This window comes from Odocoileus virginianus, chromosome 10 (genome assembly GCF_023699985.2).
Source record: "Odocoileus virginianus isolate 20LAN1187 ecotype Illinois chromosome 10, Ovbor_1.2, whole genome shotgun sequence".
Taxonomy (NCBI): Eukaryota; Metazoa; Chordata; class Mammalia; order Artiodactyla; family Cervidae; genus Odocoileus; species Odocoileus virginianus.
Window position 1 is genome coordinate 53,105,717 of NC_069683.1, and position 18,959 is coordinate 53,124,675.

The window sequence follows — 18,959 nt, forward strand, 5'->3', positions numbered from 1 at the left end:
TCATCTGGATAATGACATTATCCAGCCCATACGGTTGTAAGCATTTGTGACCCAGGAACCAAAAGGACCCTTGCAAACTCATGCCAGAAAGGCAGCACCTACTCTTTTTGCTTCTCATGTCACAGCAGCTCAAAACCAAAGAAAGTGAGACCTTGTTCCTTTGGATTTCATCATTTAATTTAACCCTAATTCACCTACCCTACCCCACCCCACCCCCCCCCACACACACAAAGTCCCAAGAAGGGGAAACCATCCTCTGGATTTGCCTCACTTAAACTTGAGTTTCCTGGCTTCCCAGGTGGCTCAGTGGTAAAGAATCCACCTGCCAATGCAGAAGATGCAGGAGACTCGGGTTCCATCCCTGGGTCAGGAAGATCCCCTGGAGAAGGAAATGGCAACCCACTCCAGTATTCCTGCCTGGGAAATTTCATGGACAGAGGAGCCTGGCAGGCCTACAGTCCATGAGGTCACAAAAGAGTCAGACACAACGTAGCAACGAAACAACAACAAATCCTGCGTTTCCCACCTACCCCAATTTGTCTCATCTCCCTCTCAACACCCTGGGGCACATGATACACTGAAGGAATGGGAAAAAGAACAACCACGTCTGAGCTCCCAGGCCTTAGGGTATGACAGCCCAGTCAGCACCGTTAGCTCCAGAGTCTTGTCCAGGATGCACACGAATGTACTTGTCACATGGATGGAGGCTCAAGCATGCTACTTCAGTCTCAGCACAGCCTCTGTCTTTTGGTCAGATCAGAACAGGTCAACTGCGGACTAAGACAGGAGGTCTGGCCAGGAAAAGCAGGTGCATGAAGACCTGGGCTCACATGAGAGCCTTCAGATGGGGGATATTCAGAATTTCATGCTTCATCCAGCTTTCCCTCTGATCTACCTGTGCCACTGGATGAACTGTCTCACCCTCAGTTCCTACCTGTCCTCCCAGTGGTGTGCAAATCTCTATTAACCACTGGAATATTATTACAATGTTATGAATAGTCCTTCTGATGTCAGTTAATAAAGAATGGCTTACATTTACAGATGTTTGATTCGATTTAAAGCACATGATAGATGGTAAACAAAGTATCATTATCTCCACTTTATAAATTTAAAAACTGGAATTTGGGTCCACCGAGAAATCTGCTCAAACTGTTGAAGTTTTATGTGAAGGCTAATGTGGAGAATAAAACCCAGGACTTTTGACATCCATGCCAGTGCTCTGGCACACTGCTAGCTCCAGCTGTGTTCCACCAAATGTATCCATGAGAAGCACATTCCATTTCTACCTCCATAGAGAAAGGCACGGGTGCAGGTGCGCCCTGTCCAGTTGTGACTGGTCCTGCTTGAGAAGTGAAGGGAGAGGTCAATTTCCAAATAAAGTCACTGCTAGAAAGCCGCAAAATGTGGGCTTCATACTAAAGAGCATTTCTGATTGGACAGATGCGGGAACAATGCCAAGGAAAGTGTAATGGAAGACAGCTGGAGACACAGGTGTGCAGACTTACAAATTAACTCGGCAGCTCTTCACAAGGGTTCCCCCCAAGACTCACAGCTCAATGGGAAGACTGGTGCTCTCGTCCACCCAAGTAACCCATAGGTCTGAGAGGAGGGTCATGGTCAGGCGCCCCCGTTCCCCTCTGGATAGGACCTAATGGGCTTTCTTCCCAAAGCCAACAGTGATAGTCATCTTCGGACAGTCTGACCAGTGCATAGTGAGCCTCTCCCTGAGAACTGCCCCCCACCCCAGCCCTGAGTTGGAGTCAGCAGTTACACTAATAGCTAGTTCTTAGGGAAATTAAAATAGAGGAAGTCTTGCTCAGGCTTCAAAAGCAGGAGAGCAGGCCTCTGACCTGCTTCTGACCTGCCTGGACACTGCCTGAATTCCATGCCTGCCCACAAGCACAGCTAGTCAGGTGGCACTTTAGATGAGAAAGGGAGTGGGTCTTGATATTCTTGAGCCCCTGAGAGTCTGGTCAACCCCATAGGGTCTAACAAAATCCTATGACAGCATTGTAAAAAGGTTAAAGTAAAATCAAATCTGCACTATTGCCCATAAACTGATGACGATATCAGTTTGTGGCCTGGGATTATAAGCGGGAACCCCCAAAACTGCAGTTTGAAGTCTCACTGATGGGGTGAGTCTGTGTGGACTTTGGAGACTTTGACTGTGTGGATCACAACAAACTGTGGAAAATTCTTAAAGAGATGGGAATACCAGACCACCTTACCTGTTTCCTGAGAAATCTAACAGTTTTGGAGCTTCTAGTCCCAATTGTCCTTGGATTCCTGAGGTACTCCAGCATTCCAATATGCTTTTTTTTTTTTTTTTTCATTTTTCTTCTCTTTCTCTCTTTCTCCACCTTCCCCCACCCGCCACTGTAATTGGTTTCTATTATCAACAATCAAAAATACATTGAATAAGACCCTAGGTCAGAGAAATTACCCTCCATTTGATGACTGTTTTACATGGCTACCAAAAGAAGTCACACCCTTACTTCCTTCAAAGGCCCATGCAATGAAATTTAGAGAAGCATCTGAAGACAACTTTGGACCCTGTAGATCCTGCATGAACTGATTTAGGGTAAACAGAACATGATGAGTAAGTAAACTGAACTAATTCCTAGACCTGTTTTTTTTTAAATAAAATAAAGTCAGGTTCTCTTAGGGTTTAAATGCCATCTGGCTTGACACACCCAATGAAGTGTCTCTAAACTTCTCTCTAAATTACTTACAAAACAGAAAAAGAGATAAATATTCTCAACAACTTCAAAACTGAAGAATAGGCCTTCTCTGGTGGAAGTGAAAGTGAAAGTCACTCAGTGGTGTCCAACTCTTTGCAACCCCATGGACTATACAGCCCATGGAATTCTCCAGGCCAGAATACTGGAGTGGGTAGCCTTTCCCTTCTCCAGGGCATCATCCCAACCCAGGGATCAATCCCAGGTCTCTCGCATTGCAGGCAGATTCTTTACCAGCTGAGCCACAAAGGAAGGACTTCTCTGGTGATCCAGTGCTTAAGAATCCCCTTTATCAATACAGGGGACACAGGTTTAATCCCTGGTTCAGTAAGATCCCACATGACATGGGGTTACCAAGCCTGGGTACCACAGCTTACTGAAGCCCACAGGCTTCAACAAAAGAAGCCACCACAATGAGAAGCCCACACACAGCAATGAAGAGTAGCCCCCACTCACTTCAACTAGAGAAATCCCTGGTGCGGCAATGAGGACACAGCACAGCCAAAAAATAAATATATAATTAATTTTTTAAAAAATGAAGATGACACCAAGCTGTTACCAGAATCTGAAAAGAATTTCTGTTACCTAAATAAAGCTATTGAAGCTAAGTTGCATTGAAACAAACAATCCTTGTTTCACCTTGTAAAACAGGGTAGACCTACACACCTGAAAAGTGATAGGAATACTTTGCCTTTCTCCTACTTTCTACCCCTAATTCAGAGATCCAGGACCGAACCAACACCTGGCTCTCTACTATGGGTATTACTCTTTGGATGGCCCCAGAGAACTGTTCCATCTCCCCCAAATTAACCACATCCATTCACAGAATGGAATTCCTGGGAAACCAGGAAGCAGGAAGTAGATGAGGATGAGTAGTGATGGCGCATCACACTGTGGAAGGTATTTTGCCCACACATGATGCTGTAGAGGCAGGACAAAGAAAATTTGTGCTGGAGAGTAAGACTTTGACATGCTCATCAGTTCTGAATGTTAGAGAACCGAATGTTAGTGAACTTAGAGAAGTTCTGTTGTTCTGAATGTTAGAGAACTTAGAGAAGGAGGAGGAGATCTCACAGCAGTTCAGCAGGGCTGAATCCCATTAAGATGAATCTGGAAATTGCTGAGGAGCTATGCACCTCAACTGGCCCTCCAGCTACACATCTGAAGAACAGCCCAGTGAGCAAAGCCAAGGACAAGCCACACTTCCTCTGCTAGCCATCTCCAAATCTCCATAGAGTTCTATTGCCTTATTGTAAAATGAAGAGGGGTCAGGGGTTGGGGGAGGAGAATTGGACCTACTGGAAAACAATGCCACATATGAGAAAAAAAGAGAATCACCCAGAAGACTAAGAAAAAGAGCACACTTCTGAAGATGATTTACTATAGAAACCAGAAGAAAATTTTAGGAAACTGTCATCTATAATATGAAAAATATAACATGGCCCTTTGAGGATGAAACTGAAAACCATATGGAAAGCAAGCTGAGATAAAATTGATACCAGGATAAACCTGGACACAGTGACAGACTTTATTTTCTTGGGTTCAAAAAATCACTGCAGATGGTGACTGCAGCCATGAAATTAAAAGACATTTGCTCCTTGGAAGAAAAGCTATGACCAACCTAGACAGCATATTAAAAAGCAGAGACATTACTTTGCCAACAAAGGTCCATCCAGTCAAAGCTACAGTTTTTCCAGTAGTCATGTATGGATGTGAGAGTTGGACCATAAAGAAAGCTGAGCACCAAAGAATTGATGCTTTGAAACTGTGGTGTTGGAGAAGACTCTTGAGAGTCGCTTGTACTGCAGGGAGATCCAACCAGTCCATCCTAAAGGAAATCAGTCCTGAATATTCATTGGAAGGACTGATGCTGAAACTGAAACTCCAATACTTTGGCCACCTGATGTGAAGAACTGACTCATTGGGTAAGACCCTGTTGCTGGGAAAGAATGAAGGCAGGAGAAGAGGACGACAGAGAGTGAGGTGGCTGGATGGCACCACCGACTCGATGGATATGATTTGAGCAAACTCTGGGAGTTGGTGATGGACAGGGAAGCCTGATATGCTGCAGTCCACGGGGTCGCAAAGAGTCAGACACAACTGAGCAACTGAACTGAACTGAACTGAGGATAAGGCTCAAAGACTGCCACCTGAAATGACATTATAGGTCTTACAAAAATGTGATGGGGGTAAGCTTCTTTGTTTATGCAAAGGGTAATTGCGAATCTTTTAAAATAAACAATAACAGAACTTTTATAATAAGAGAGACAACAGCTAAAAGAGCAGAGTTTTCTAAAAAAAATATTTCATCCAAAATAGCATTAGATATAGTCCAGTTATTACCCATCCAGGTTTCAGTCACTTGCTTGCAAGAGTTCTTCTTTTCTTCTTTTATCAAATGTCTGAGCAATTCAGAACTCCATGTACTCACTGGGGAAAGATGGTATTCTGAAACCTTTTTTTATTTTGGCATAAATGATGGGAATGTTAAAATCTGGTAATTACTTCATTACCTCATTTGCTATAGTTTCACTGTCCAAGTTACTCTCTTTTCTTAGCAGCAACAGTAATTAAGAAAGCCAAATTCAAGGCAATTCTCACTGAAACTTTGTAAGAATTTTATGAAAATCTTTTAGAAAAGGTACATGGTGATTTCAGAATATGTATTAGAGTAAATTCAGCTGCTGTACAAATACACCCAATATTTGTATATTGGATGAAATAAAATAAAAGTTGACTTGCCACTTAGAAAACAGTCTAAGGCAAATGTTTCAAGTCAGCAAGACCTCCATCCTTGGGCACCCAGGATAACAAAAGTGCCACCATTTTCATCATGTGGCCTCCTGGGTTGTCACTGTCATCTTCTGGCACTCGGCAGTAATGAGGGAAAATGAGCATGGAGAAGAGCTTAACGAATGCTCTTATGGGGAAGTTCTATAAGTCACACACATCATTTGAATTCCATAGAGCTCAATTGTATGGTAAATATCCAGGGGCTTCAAACCTAGAAATGAGAATCTGACCAATGGTATCCAAGAACAGATAGAAGGGAAGCTAGTTCTGATAAGAGCTCTATCTCCAAGAAAATGAGATTGTTAAACAATAGTTAAAAGCCACATACAGGAAGCAGTGGACAAGGAAGCCTGGAGTGCTACAGTTCATGGGGTCACAGACTGAACAACATAGGAAGCAGTAAATGAGTGCAGTTGACACGCAGAAAATCAAGTATTATGGATGACAAACTTGAGAAACACTTCCAAATTGCAGAGAAAGAGAACAAAGAATTGATATTATCATATTTCACTGATTCTAAGATGTCCATCTTTTCACAACAATTCAGAAATCAGTTAAGTCTTATAATCAGTGGCATCGTATAATCACTGTGGACCTGGGAGCTGTCCCAGTGAGACTGTTGTCAGGTCCTGGGCATGGCCTAACTGTGGTCTCAGCTGTTCATGTTCTAAGCACCTTAATTGAGTTATGCACATTGTTGCAATCACATGTGAGCTTAATTGCCATTTAAAATGTCTTTTAAAAGATTACACTATGATTTGGCACTAAAACAAGAAGTTATTGTGTATGCAGAAAGGCATGGAATTAGAGCAGCAGGGTGTAATTTGATATTACTGAAGCAAATATCTGTTTTAGGAGCAATGACTGAAATTCCTGTTTTAAAAAAGCCAAGTTCTTTACAGGATCCAAGAAAGGGAAAAGAAGTTATCCTTAAGTAGAAGCTTAGAAACTGTTATGTTTTGTAACTAAGATACACGCAAAAGAGATTGCCTGTCACATGCCAAACAACGCAATTAAAGGCAGGAGAAATTGTCAAATATCTCAAGATAGATGAAGTACTTCACAAGAAAGAAGCTGGTATGATCAACTTACCAGTTTCACAGGACTGTAATTATGGCATTATGTCATAGTTTAACTGGCAGCATCTTTTCTTCCTTAATAGTACATAAAATACAAGTACTGCTTACAACTGATAAAATATTGATACAGTAATTAAAGAAGAAGATGATAGCTATTGAAGACCAGGAATAAAGATTCAGCCCAAGACTTATCGTTTCTGAGGAAGGCTCTATAACAGTCAAAGAAGAAGCAATCACTGAAGATATAGCGAAAGAAAACTTTCCAAGGAGGAGTGCGGGAGAACGAAACACTCACCAGGTTCCAGGGAAAAGTAACTGACACAGACTCATGTCCAAAAATATCCTGACAGTTTTTTATTTTATTTTTTTTTTTAATTTTTATTAGTTGGAGGCTAATTACTTTACATCATTACAGTAGTTTTTGTTATACATTGATATGAATTAGCCATGGATTTACATGTATTCCCCATCCCAGTCCCCCCTCCCACCTCCCTCTCCACCCGATCCCTCTGGGTCTTCCCAGTGCACCAGGCCCGAGCACTTGTCTCATGTACCCAACCTGAGCTGGTTATCCGTTTCACCCTAGATAATATACATGTTTCAATGCTGTTCTCCTGAAACATCCCACCCTCTCCTTCTCCCAGAGTCCACAAGTCTGTTCCATACATCTGAGTCTCTTTTTCTGTTTTGCATATAGGGTTATCGTTACCATCTTTCTAAAGTCCATATATATGTGTTAGTATACTGTAATGGTCTTTATCTTTCTGGCTTACTTCGCTCTGTATAATGGGCTCCAGTTTCATCCATCTCATTAGAACTGATTCAAATGAATTCTTTTTAATGGCTGAGTAGTATTCCATGGTGTATATGTACCACAGCTTCCTCATCCATTCGTCTGCTGATGGGCATCTGGGTTGCTTCCATGCCTGACAGTTTTTTAAATTAAAATATAAAACATGTTTTTTGTCTATCTACATATCCAGACCCAAAAATGAACATAAAAATATCTATAAAGGAATAAAAATCATGCTGACCTTGTCCTTCTCTTCTGCAATGATAGATGCTGACAAAGTTTTGACATGGTAAAAAATTTAGACTCAGGTGTTCTACTCACAGATAAGTTTTAATTTTGAGATGAGAAAACAAAAGAGACATTCATAAGAGCTCAAAATGTCTGCCACTCATATACTGTTTAAATCACTTTGAAATATATTCCAACTGCTCAAGTGACAACTTAAAATTAGGACCTCAAGAATGGGAAAATCAAAACATAAAAGGACTAGCAGTGAGCACTGAAGCCAACCACACAAAAAGACAAGTCTAAGATAATTGTTTAAATACAGTTACAAGACAGAATATGTGTCAGAAATATGTTTCAAAAATCTAAATCCAGGATACACACAACATCAAAAGTAATTTAATAACAACCCAAATTACAAACCCATATTTAATGAACTTTCAGATAAGAAGGAAGAACAGAGGGAAAGAAAAAGATACAAAAGTCATTAGTCTCCACAGTTGTGAACCTAAAAATACCATTTTACCCTTAACTTTATCACTGGGAGAAATACCAACTGGTGTTCACACACATATTTAGAACATAGTGCATAGGAGAGTAGCGGGCTGTCCGTGCAAAGATAGATAAAACTTCAACCTCTGCCTCAAGATCTTTAGTCCAAAGACCTCTAGTCAATATAGAGGATATATTTTAGTTTGTCACAAGAATAAACACATGTGAAATTCCTGGAAGAAATCTATGGACAGTCAGTCTTCAAACGATGATTAGACTTCACTGCATACCAATATTTTCTATTCCTTCTAGTAAAAGATTCCTAAAATCCAGTACATAAGGGTGTAGAGTTCTTCACAGTTCTTCACAGTGGTCACTCACACACCACCGCCCGTGTCAGTGTAAGCTGTGACAGCCCTTAAGCTGGACAGCCTTGTTCAACAGCATCGCTGTTGTCACAGAACAAGATAGAAAACTCAGACCACAAGGAAGCTCCTCACAGTGACTGTCGCGACACACACCTCACTCAGGCCTGAAGCAGTACATACATTCACAAGATGTTTTCCAGCGGAGCGGGCAGAGGCAGATCTGCAAGCCAGGAACTTCTGGTGTAAAAGTTTCATCACACCACACCACACCATTTCCCTAATTCAAGCAGAGACGGTAGAAGGAAAGAGAGGAAGAGATTCATTTTATAATTTATGAAAGTCTTAGTACAGGTGCTTCCTCTTTTACAAAAACAGTAATAATACGGCAAAGCACTGAGCTAATCCCCCTGGGCTGGCACCTCATTATTCCTCTCTCAAACATTCAGGGAGTGAGTATAGGGCTCCTTTTTCTCCCACATAACTGGTTCTGAGACCTTCCCAGGAAGTGCCCTGGTCCCTGGGGCCTGATTAGCCAGGACCAATTAATGAGCCTTCAGGCTTCTTTGTTTCTTCAGTATTCTGGACTAACCTTTCTCTTGCCAGGAATTAAGTTTAGATGGAGTCATTGATTTACTCTAAAGAGTTTAAATTCCAATGCATTGCTGCTTCCCAGAGCCTTGAGGAGGGAACAATACTTAATGCATCTCTGATAGTGGAATTTTAGACACCAACAAGGGATTTACTGCCAGCCACCCCTTAAAAAAAATTCTTCACACCACAGTATATTGAGACAGCGGTTCCTCAACTGCACACCCAGGGCCCTTGGCTCATTTCCGTGTACCTTGAACTCAATGTCTTGCACTCCTGCAAATCCTGCGGAGAGAGACTCAACCAGGGTGTAACCAGACTGGTCGAACCCCAGCTCCCAGACTCCGGGAGACATCGAGCCGCCGCTGGGGGCACCTCGCGGCTGCTTCCGTGGTTCCTTCCCCGCCGGCCCCGGGGTCAGCCCGGCCAGCCTTGGCGCCCCCGTCCCCAGCCACTCGAGCGTCTCCGAGCCGCCTGTGTCTCCGCGACCTCCGCCCGGTCCGGAGGTTTGGAGACGGCGGGCGGGCTGATGCTGCCACCTCTCGGCCACCTTCTCCCGCGGCTGCGCTCAGCCCTCTCCCTCTCCCACCTGGCAACCCGCCCCCAAACCCTCCCCAGGCGTCTGGGCCCGGGAAGGCCGTGATCACTGGGCCTGGGAGGGGGATGACCTTCCCCGCAGGGGCGGCTTCCTTTCAAGCCACCCCAGCGGCGCACCAGGACCGCGTGTTCGAATGAGCGCGGCCAGCAACCAACTGCCCTACTGTTCTGGGGCTGGTGCCCACGCCCCCTCCCTGACTGGAGATCAGAAACGCCGCCTCGTTCCCCTGGGCCACAGTTTGGCCGGAAAACAACCACATTCACCCCCCCAAACCTGGGCCCTCCTGGCTGTCTAAAAGAAAGCAGGTGGGAGCACAGGTTTTTAAACTTAGATTCCCTATTCAGACCCACTGAATGCGAATCTCCAGGAAGGAGAACAGGAAACTATTTTTGCAAAGTTCTCCAGTGATCCAAATGGTGAGGCAGGCTAGGGACCCTGTTAGAAAATCTACCTGACCTTTCCCCAGTACCTGCTAGTATGCATACTCACTCACTCACAAGCTGTCAAGAGACAAGCCACCCAGTATCAGCGCAGGGCTTGAAAAGAAAAGGGTTTGATTGAGGGCATCCTCACATCAAATGCAAAAGGCAAAATGAGGAGACAAGAAGAAAAGCTGAGAAAAGAAGAAAGCCAAAGGCAAAAGAGAAAAGGAAAAATATAACCATCTGAATGCAGAGTTCCAAAAAATAGCAAGGAGAGACAAAGTCTTTTTAAGTGAACAATGTAAAGAGATAGAGGAAAACAATAAAATGGAAAAGACTAGTGATCTCTTCAAGAAATAGAGATACCAAGGGAACATTTCATGCAAAGATAGGCACAATAAGGGACAGAAATAGTATGGACCTAACAGAAGCAAAAGATATTAAGAGATGGCAAGACTACACAGAAGAACTATACAAAAAAGGTCTTAATGACCCAGATAACACGGTGGTGAGATCACTCACCTAGAGCCAGACATCCTGGAGTGTGAAGTCAAGGAAATTATTACTACGAACAAAGCTAGTAGAGTTGATGGAATTCCAGCTGATCTATTTCAAATCCTAAAAGATGCTGTGAAAGTGTTGCATTCAGTTCAGTCACTCAATCATGTCCAACTCTTTGTGACTCTATGGACTGCAGCACACCAGGCCTCCCTGTCCATCACCAACTGCCGGAGTTTACTCAAACTCATGTCCATTGAGTTGGTGATGCCATCCAACTGGCTCATCCTCTGTCATCCCCTTCTCCTCCCACCTTCAATCATTCCCAGTACCAGGGTCTTTTCCAATGAGTCAGTTCTTTGCATCAGATAGCCAAAGTATTGGAGCTTCAGCTTCACCATCAGTCCTTCCAATAATAAATATTCAGGACTGATCTCCTTTAGGATTGACTGGTTGGATCTCCTTGCAGTTCAAGGGACTCTAAAGAGTCTTCTCCAACACCACAGTTCAAAAGCCTCAATTCTTTGGTGCTCGGCTTTGTTTATAGTCAAACTCTCACACCCATACATGACTAATGGAAAAACCATAGCTTTCACTAGACAGATCTTTGTTGGCAAAGTAATATCTCTGCCTTTTAACATGCCTAGGTTGGTCATAACTTTTCTTCCCAGATGGTGGTTTAGTTGCTAAGTCCTGACCAACTCTTGTGATCCTGTGGGCTATAGCCTGTCAGGCTCCTCTGTCCATGGAATTCTCCAGGCAAGAATATTGGAGTGTGTTGTCATTTCTTTCTCCAGGGGATCTTCCCGAGCCAGGAATCAAACCCGGGTCTCCTGCATTGCAGGCAGATGATTTACCAACTGAGCTATTTAATTTCATGGCTGCAGTCACCATCTGCAGTAATTTTGGAGTACAAAAAAATAAAGTCTGTCACTGTTTCCACTGTTTCCCCATCTATTTGCAATGAAGTGATGGGACCAGATGCCATGATCTTCGTTTTCTGAATGTTGAGTTTTAAGCCAACTTTTTCACTCTCCTCTTTCAGTTTCATCAAGAGGCTCTTTAGTTCTTCTTTGCTTTCTGCCATAAGGGTGGTGTCATCTGTGTATCTGAGGTTATTGATATTTCTCCTGGCAATTGTGATTCCAGCTTGTGCTTCTTCCAACCTGACATTTTGCATGATGTAATCTGCATATAAGCTAAATAAGCAGGGTGACAGTATATAGCCTTGACATACTCCTTTCCCAATTTCGAACCAGTCTGTTGTTCCATGTCCAGTTCTAACTGTTGCTTCCTGACCTGGATATAGATTTCTCAAATGGACTGGAATGGGTGAATTTCACTCAGATGACCATTATATCTACTACTGTGGGTAAGAATCCCTTAGAAGAAATGGAGTAGCCATCATAGACAACAAGAGAGTCTGATAAGCAGTACTTGGATGCAGTCTCAAAAATGACAGAATGATTTCTGTTTGTTTCCAAGGCAAATCATTCAATATCACAGTAATCCAAGTCTATGCCCTGACCAGTAATGCTGAAGAAGCTGAAGTTGAACGGTTCAATGAAGACCTACAAGACCTTCTAGAACTAACACCCAAAAAAGATGTCTTTTTCATTATAGGTGACTGGAATGCAAAAGTAGGAAGTCAAGAAACACCTGGAGTAACAGGCAAATTTGGCCTTGGAGTACAGAATGAGGCAGAGCAAAGGCTAATAGAGTTTTGCCAAGCACTGGTCATAGCAAACACCTTCTTCCAACAACACAAGAGAAGACTCTACACATCGACATCACCAGATGATCAATACAAAATCAGATGGATTATATTCTTTGCGGCCAAAGATGGAGAAGCTCTATACAGTCAGCAAAAACTAGACCGGGAACTGACTGTGCCTCAGATCATGAACTCCTTACTGCCAAATTCAGACTTAAATTGAAGAAAGTAGGGAAAACCACTAGACCATTCAGGTATGACCTAAATCAAATCCCTTATGATTATACAGCTGCACTCAATATGCCAGCAAATTTGAAAAACTCATCAGTGGCCACAGGAATGGAAAGGTCAGTTTTCATTCCAATCCCAAAGAAAGGCAATGCCAAAGAATGTTCAAACTATCACACAATTGCACTCACTTCATATGCTAGCAAAGTAATGCTCAAAATTCCCCAAGATAAGCTTCAATAGTATGTGAACCAAGAACTTCCAAATGTACAAGCTGGATTTATAAAAGGTAGAGGAACCAGAGATCAAATTGCCAACATCCACTGGATCATCAAAAAAGCTAGAGAATTCCATAAAAATGTCTACTTCTGCTTCATTGACTACAATAAAGCCTTTGACAGTGTAATCGCAACAAACTGTGGAAAATTCTTAAAGAGATGGGAATACCAGACCACTTTACCTGCCTCCTGAGAAACCTATATGTAGGTCAAGAAGCAACAGTTAGACCCAGACATGGAACAATGGACTGGTTCCAAATTGGGAAAGGAATACACCAAAGCTATATATTGTCACCCTGCCAATTTAACTTATATGCAGAGTACATCATGTGAAATGTCAGGCTGGATGAAGCACAAGCTGGAATCAAGATTGCTGGGAGAAATATCAATAACCTCAGATACACAGATGACACCACCTTATGGCAGAAAGCAATGAAGAACTAAAGAGCCTCTTGATGAAGCTGTAAGAAGAGAGTGAAAAAGATGGCTTAAAACTGAACATTGAAAAAATGAAGATCATGGCATCCAGTCCCATCACTTCATGGCAGACAGATGGGGAAACAATGGAGAAACAGTGACAGATTTTATTTTCTTAGGCTCCAAAGTCACTGTGGATGATGACTGCAGCCATGAAATTAAGACACTTGCTCCTTGGAAGAAAAGTTATGACCAACCAAGACAGCATATTCAAGAGCAGAGACATTACTTTGCCTACAAAGGTGCAAACAGTCAAAGCTATGATTTTTCCAGTAGTCATATGTGGATGTGAGAGGTGGACAATAAAAAAGGCTGAGCACTGAAGAACTGATGCTTTTGAACTGTGGTTTTGGAGAAGACTCTTGAGAGTCCCTTGGACAGCAAGGAGATCCAACTAGTTGATCCTAAAGGAGATCAGTCCTGGGTGTTCACTGGAAGGGCTGATGTTGAAGCTGAAGCTCCAATACTTTGGCCACCTGATGCTAAGAGCTGACCCATTGGAAAAGACCCTGATGCTGGGAAAGATTGAAGGCAGGAGAAGAAGGGGATGACAGAGAGTGAGATGGCTGGATGGCACCACCGACTCAATGGACATGAGTTTGAGCGAACTCTGGGAGATAGTGGAGGACAGGGAAATCTGGTGTTCTGCAGTCCATGGGGTCACAAAGAGTCAGATACAACTGAGCAACTGAACAACAGCCTCACCTAGCCCAGGAGTGGGGTTCCAACCTTCTCTGTTGATAGTGCTCACAGAGGCTTGGTAATTTTTTTCACAGCCCTCTGAGGCCAAAACAAATACCTAAGGATTCTTTTCAGGAAGTATTTGGGTTGGTACAAAAATAATTGTGGTCTTGCATTGTTGAAATTTGCTGTTTGGTATTGGAATACATTCTTAAATAAATGTGGTTGCATTATACATCATTTTAATGCATATTGCTTGATCTATTTTTTTTTTTTTTTTTGCTAATGATATTACTTGCTGCTTATTTTATATTTATTTTAGACTAGGGAAATGATGTTAGACCAAAAGCAAATTCAAGCAATTTTCTTATTTGAATTCAAAATGGGTCATAAAGCAACAGAGACAACTCAAAATATCAACAATGCAGTTGGCCCAGGAACTGCTAACAAACATACAGTGCAGTGGTGTTTCAAGAAGTTCTGCCAAGGAGACAAGAGCGTTGAAGATGAGAAGCAGAGTGGCTAGCCATCAGAAGTTGATAATTGAGAGCCATTACTGAAGCTGATCTTACAACTTAACACGAGAAGTTGCCAAAAAACTGTGTCAACGGTTCTATAGTCATTCAGCATTCGAAACAAATCGGAAAGGTGAAAAAGCTGACCAAAAATTTTTAAAAATCATCATTCTGAAATGTCCTCTTCTTTTATTCTATGCAACAATAATGAACCACTTCTCAATCCAATTGTGACAAGCAATGAAAAGTGGATTTTATAAGGTAACCAGTGACGACTAGCTCAGTGATTGGATGGAGAAGCAGCTCCAAAGCACTTTCCCGAAGCCAACTTGCACCAAAAAAAGGTCAGGGTTACTCTTTGGCAGTCTGCTGCCTGTCTGATCCATTACAGCTTTCTGAATCCTAGCAAAATCATTACATCTGAAAAGTATGCTCAGCAAATCGATGATATGCACCAAAACCTCTTAACAACTACAGCCAGCATTGGTCAACAGAAAGGGCCCAATTCTTCTCCATGACAATACCCAATGAACATCACACAACCAGTGCTTCAAAAGTTGAATGAACTGAACTATAGAGTTTTGCCTCATTTGCCATATTTACCTGACCTCTCGCCAACTGACTATCATGTCTTCAGGCATCTCAACAACTTTCTGTGGGGAAAATGCTTCCACAACCAGCAGGACGTAGCAAATGCTTTCTGAGAGTTCGTGGCATCCCGAAGCATGGATTTTTATGCTACAAGAATAAACAAACTTATTTGTCTTTGGCAAAAATGTGTTGATTATAATGGTTCTTATTTTGATTGACAAAGATGTGTTTGAGCCTAGTTATAATGATTTAAAACTCACAGTCCAAAATCACAATTACTTTTTCACCAACCTAACATTTAGGATCAGGAATTCCCTGGCAGTCCAGTGGCTAGGACTCAGCACTCTCACTGCTGGGACCTGGGGTTCAATCTCTGGTGGATGAACTGAGATCCTACAAGCCCAGACAAAATAAATAAATAAGGTAGGTAGGCCCAAAGAGTGTAATAAGTTTTTATGTCCTAATAACTAAGTAGCTGTTCAAAAAAATAATACAGGGACTTTCCTGGTGGTCCAGTGGCTAGGACTCTGCCCCCCACCCCACAATGCAGGGGGCCTGTGTTCCATCCCTGGTCAGGGAACTAGATCCCACGTGCCACAAGGAAGACTGAAGCAAGAAAGAGAGAAGATCCTGCATGCCACAACTAAGACCAGGGCAGTCAAACAAATACATATTAAAAGAGAAAAGAATGCATGCAAATTGGGAAAGAATGATATTTTTTTGTTTCATCCTTAAATAACCACAACCGCTTACTAGCGGCACGTGTGTTATGTCCCGGTGGGGCAGGGCACAGCCTCTCAAAACCTAGAATCTGATGAGACACTGCCACCCTCATTTTCTGTTCTCCATCAGTTTTCCCACGGCGCTTGCTTTTTATCACAGCAACCAGTGAAAAGCCAGCTTCACAAAGCGACGCCATCAAAAAGCACGGAGGGAAGTCTCATGATGAAACTGCAAACTATCCTGGGCCAGTTAGTAGTCTGCATGGAGTCCAACAGATGCTGAGGGTTCTCTTAAACACCGAACTTCCCACAGAGCCCTGTGAGTTCCCTGCGGGCCTCCAGACACCCTGGCATAGCATGCGCGAGCAGGTCTGGACTCTGCTCCTGCTCACCAGCATCTCTCACAGGTCCTGGCAAGGCAGATGCCCTCTCAGCCTTCAGGTCTCAGTTCAAATATCACTGGACAACCCAAAGACTCCTCGGGCCTCCTATTAAATCACTCTCTGCTACTTATGTGAGTCTCTTTCCTTGTCTTTGTGGCTCTTATCACAATCTGAATGTATCCTGTTTATTTATTTAATGGTTTCCTTACTTGTTTTCTAGCTTCCCCATCAGAATACGAGCTTTGTGAGGGTTTTGTTCATTACTGTTTTCCCAGAACCCAGAACAAGGCTTTGATGGGCACCAGCTGCGCCCTCTGCACCACACTGGGCGCCCTGGGAGCCCGCCTTTCAGACAGTCCCTGAGTGAAGCAAGGTCTGTCTGGACACACTCATCTGCACGCCCTGCAGGGCGTTTCAGGCTGTGTTCCTCCCCTCACCCCCGCCAAGGAACTGTGAGGGCACTCACAGGGCAGACGCTGGGTGGCTGGACACTGAGTTTGAGACCCTTGCACAAACCAGATTAAAATCTGGTCTGTAAAAGCAGGAGACCTGGGCTTTGTCTTTCTCTCCTCCTCACATGCCTCGATGTCAACATGTTCCTATTAGACAGCGTGGTTCACGCAGCACAATTCACCTTTCCTCTCCTCTCCTTTACACTCCCCTTGGCCTGGCCAGCTCCTGCTTCCTTTTTCAGGATCAGTCCCCTTGGTCCCTTCTCCAGGAGCCTTCTCGAGCCCCCACTAGACCAGGTAGCTCTCCTCTGTGCTCAGAAACAAGCCACATATGATTGGATCCTGGTCCTGACCATGTGCGTGTGCTTGCTCAGCCACTAAGTGGTGTCCAACTCTGCATTGCCATGGACTGTAACCCACCAGGATCCTCTGTCCATGGGATTTCCCAGGCAAGAACACTGGAGTGGGATGCCATTTCCTCCTCCAGGGGATCTTCCCGACCCAGGGGCTAAACCTGCATCTCCTGTGTCTCCTGCATCAGCAAGCAGACTCTTTATCATTGAGCCACCTGGGAAGCCCCAGGATGGGGTCCTTTCACTGCATTGTAATTACCCGTGTGTGCGGGTCTGTCTCCCCCATCAAACTGAACACTTATTCACTGTTGCATTTCTAGCCCTCAGCACCATGCCTGGCACAGAGTAGGAGTTTAGGAGTAAATATTTGTGATGGACAAGTTACTGAATTCCCAGATGTTTTGACCCCTGGTTGGGAAGATCTGATCACCCCAGTTCTAATCTCTTTGCTGCCAGCATTTGTAGGATCTTAGAAAAGACCCCAGGGGTCATCCAGCCCAGCACACGGGCACCTGCACCCCGAGGTCCCTGCACTGGAAAAGCGGCCCTCAAAAACCACAAACGGCAAGAGAACGGCACCCTGGGAAAGGCTTGGCCACAGGCTCCTGTCAGATCTTAAGGCTCTGAGCCTGCATCCCTGACTGTTGATGACCAACTCTGTAATCTACCCTGGGTCAGGGAGCAGGGACCCCCGCCATGCAGAAGGTCACTGTGATGGCTCCCTCTTGGACTTGCGGCATTACCTCCACCCACAGCAGCCATCCCTGACAGCAAAAACAGCCTGCCAGAAAAATCATCAGAAAAGCAATTAACATGAGACTGGGTAATATGAAAGCAGAGGGCTTCTCTGGCACTCTCTTGCCAATGCTAGAGACATGCCTTCAATTCCTGATCCGGGAAGATCCCACGTGCGTTGCAGCAACTAAGCCCAAGCACCACAACTATTGAGACTGTGCTCTAGCGCCCGGGAGGCCTCAAGTACCGAGCCCAGATGCCCGAGGGCCCGTGCTCCACAACAAGAGAAGCCACTGCAATGAGAAGCCTGCACCCCGCAAATCAAGAATGTCACCCGCCTCCACCACAACTACAGAAAAGCTCTGGCAAGAAAGCCCAGCACTGCCAAAAATAAATAATAAAGCTTTTAAAAAAGAGAGAGAAAGCAGAAACCTGTAAGAACAAAGGAGATGACTCCTAATAGCAAAGTTTGCAAGGGCCTGCCTGGAAGCCCGCATCTGGAGACCTGCGGATCCGGCTTCGGCTTCAGTCTTCAGGATCGGCCCCGCGGCTACGTTTCTGACCCGCACAGGCCCCCTCCCCGTTTCATCTTGAGCCGGCCTGGTGTGGGAGCCCGCGGGGCCCGCTTGAGGCCAGTGACGGGAGAAAACAGCGCCGCTCAGGAGAACCGCATACCGTCTCCCCGCCGCCCACGGAGAAACAGCGGCTTCTCTGCCGCAGGACTTGGAGAGGCGGGAAAGAGAAGAAACATTTAGGAAACGCGAGGTGACCAGCTGTCTGCTGACCGGGCATGCTCGTGGGGAGAAATGAGAGACAGAGCAGGAGAGAGGAGGAAACACACGGACACAGACTGGAAAGCAGAAGCCAAGATCTGAAAAGAGGATGTTTTAAAGGGATGAGTTTTCAGGATCAGTGAGATTCCCGGGAGCAGGATCTCTCCTCCTGAGAGATGGAAGTGGAACATGAAAGCATAACCAGAATGTTCGGGGCCTCATCCCTGGAAGCTCAAACCAGAGCACATTTCCTTTCAGTTCCTAAACTGTGATCCCCTGAGGCTGAGGTTCCACACGCCCAGCAACCCACCTGTCAGTGGTTCACTGGCTTCGCCTGGGCGTCCAGGAGCCCCCAGGGCACCAGGGAGCTCGTGGATCTGCGGGAACAGCAGGCCTCCTCCGGGGCGCCACTCGGCTGGCCTCTAGGGAAAGGGCCTGGCTCAGAACCCTGCTTCTCAGCCCT

General features: G+C 44.4%; 3 long non-coding RNA genes across 5 annotated transcripts in view; 1 reads left to right on the forward strand and 2 right to left on the reverse strand.

Moving 5' to 3' along the window:
- LOC110130341 (uncharacterized) overlaps positions 1 to 18,444 on the reverse strand; it is a 131,370-nt gene extending 112,926 nt beyond the window's left edge. For both annotated transcript variants that reach the window (XR_011490034.1, XR_011490038.1), the window contains exon 1: positions 18,156 to 18,444. This is a non-coding gene — a long non-coding RNA (uncharacterized lncRNA). The remainder of the gene's footprint in view (positions 1 to 18,155) is intronic.
- Positions 1,085 to 9,778, reverse strand: LOC110130340 (uncharacterized). 2 transcript variants are annotated; one of them, XR_002311822.2, is made up of 4 exons: positions 9,330 to 9,778; positions 8,669 to 8,765; positions 5,082 to 5,168; positions 1,085 to 2,389 (listed from the first exon to the last, which is right to left on the reverse strand). It is a non-coding gene; the product is annotated as an uncharacterized lncRNA (long non-coding RNA). The 2 variants fall into 2 exon arrangements; XR_002311821.2 differs by lacking the exons at positions 1,085 to 2,389; positions 5,082 to 5,168 and having other exon boundaries at positions 8,006 to 8,765.
- On the forward strand, positions 2,339 to 16,313 carry LOC139037184 (uncharacterized). The gene is made up of 2 exons (XR_011490039.1): positions 2,339 to 2,599; positions 15,931 to 16,313. It is a non-coding gene; the product is annotated as an uncharacterized lncRNA (long non-coding RNA).
- Positions 18,445 to 18,959: the final 515 nt, after the last annotated feature.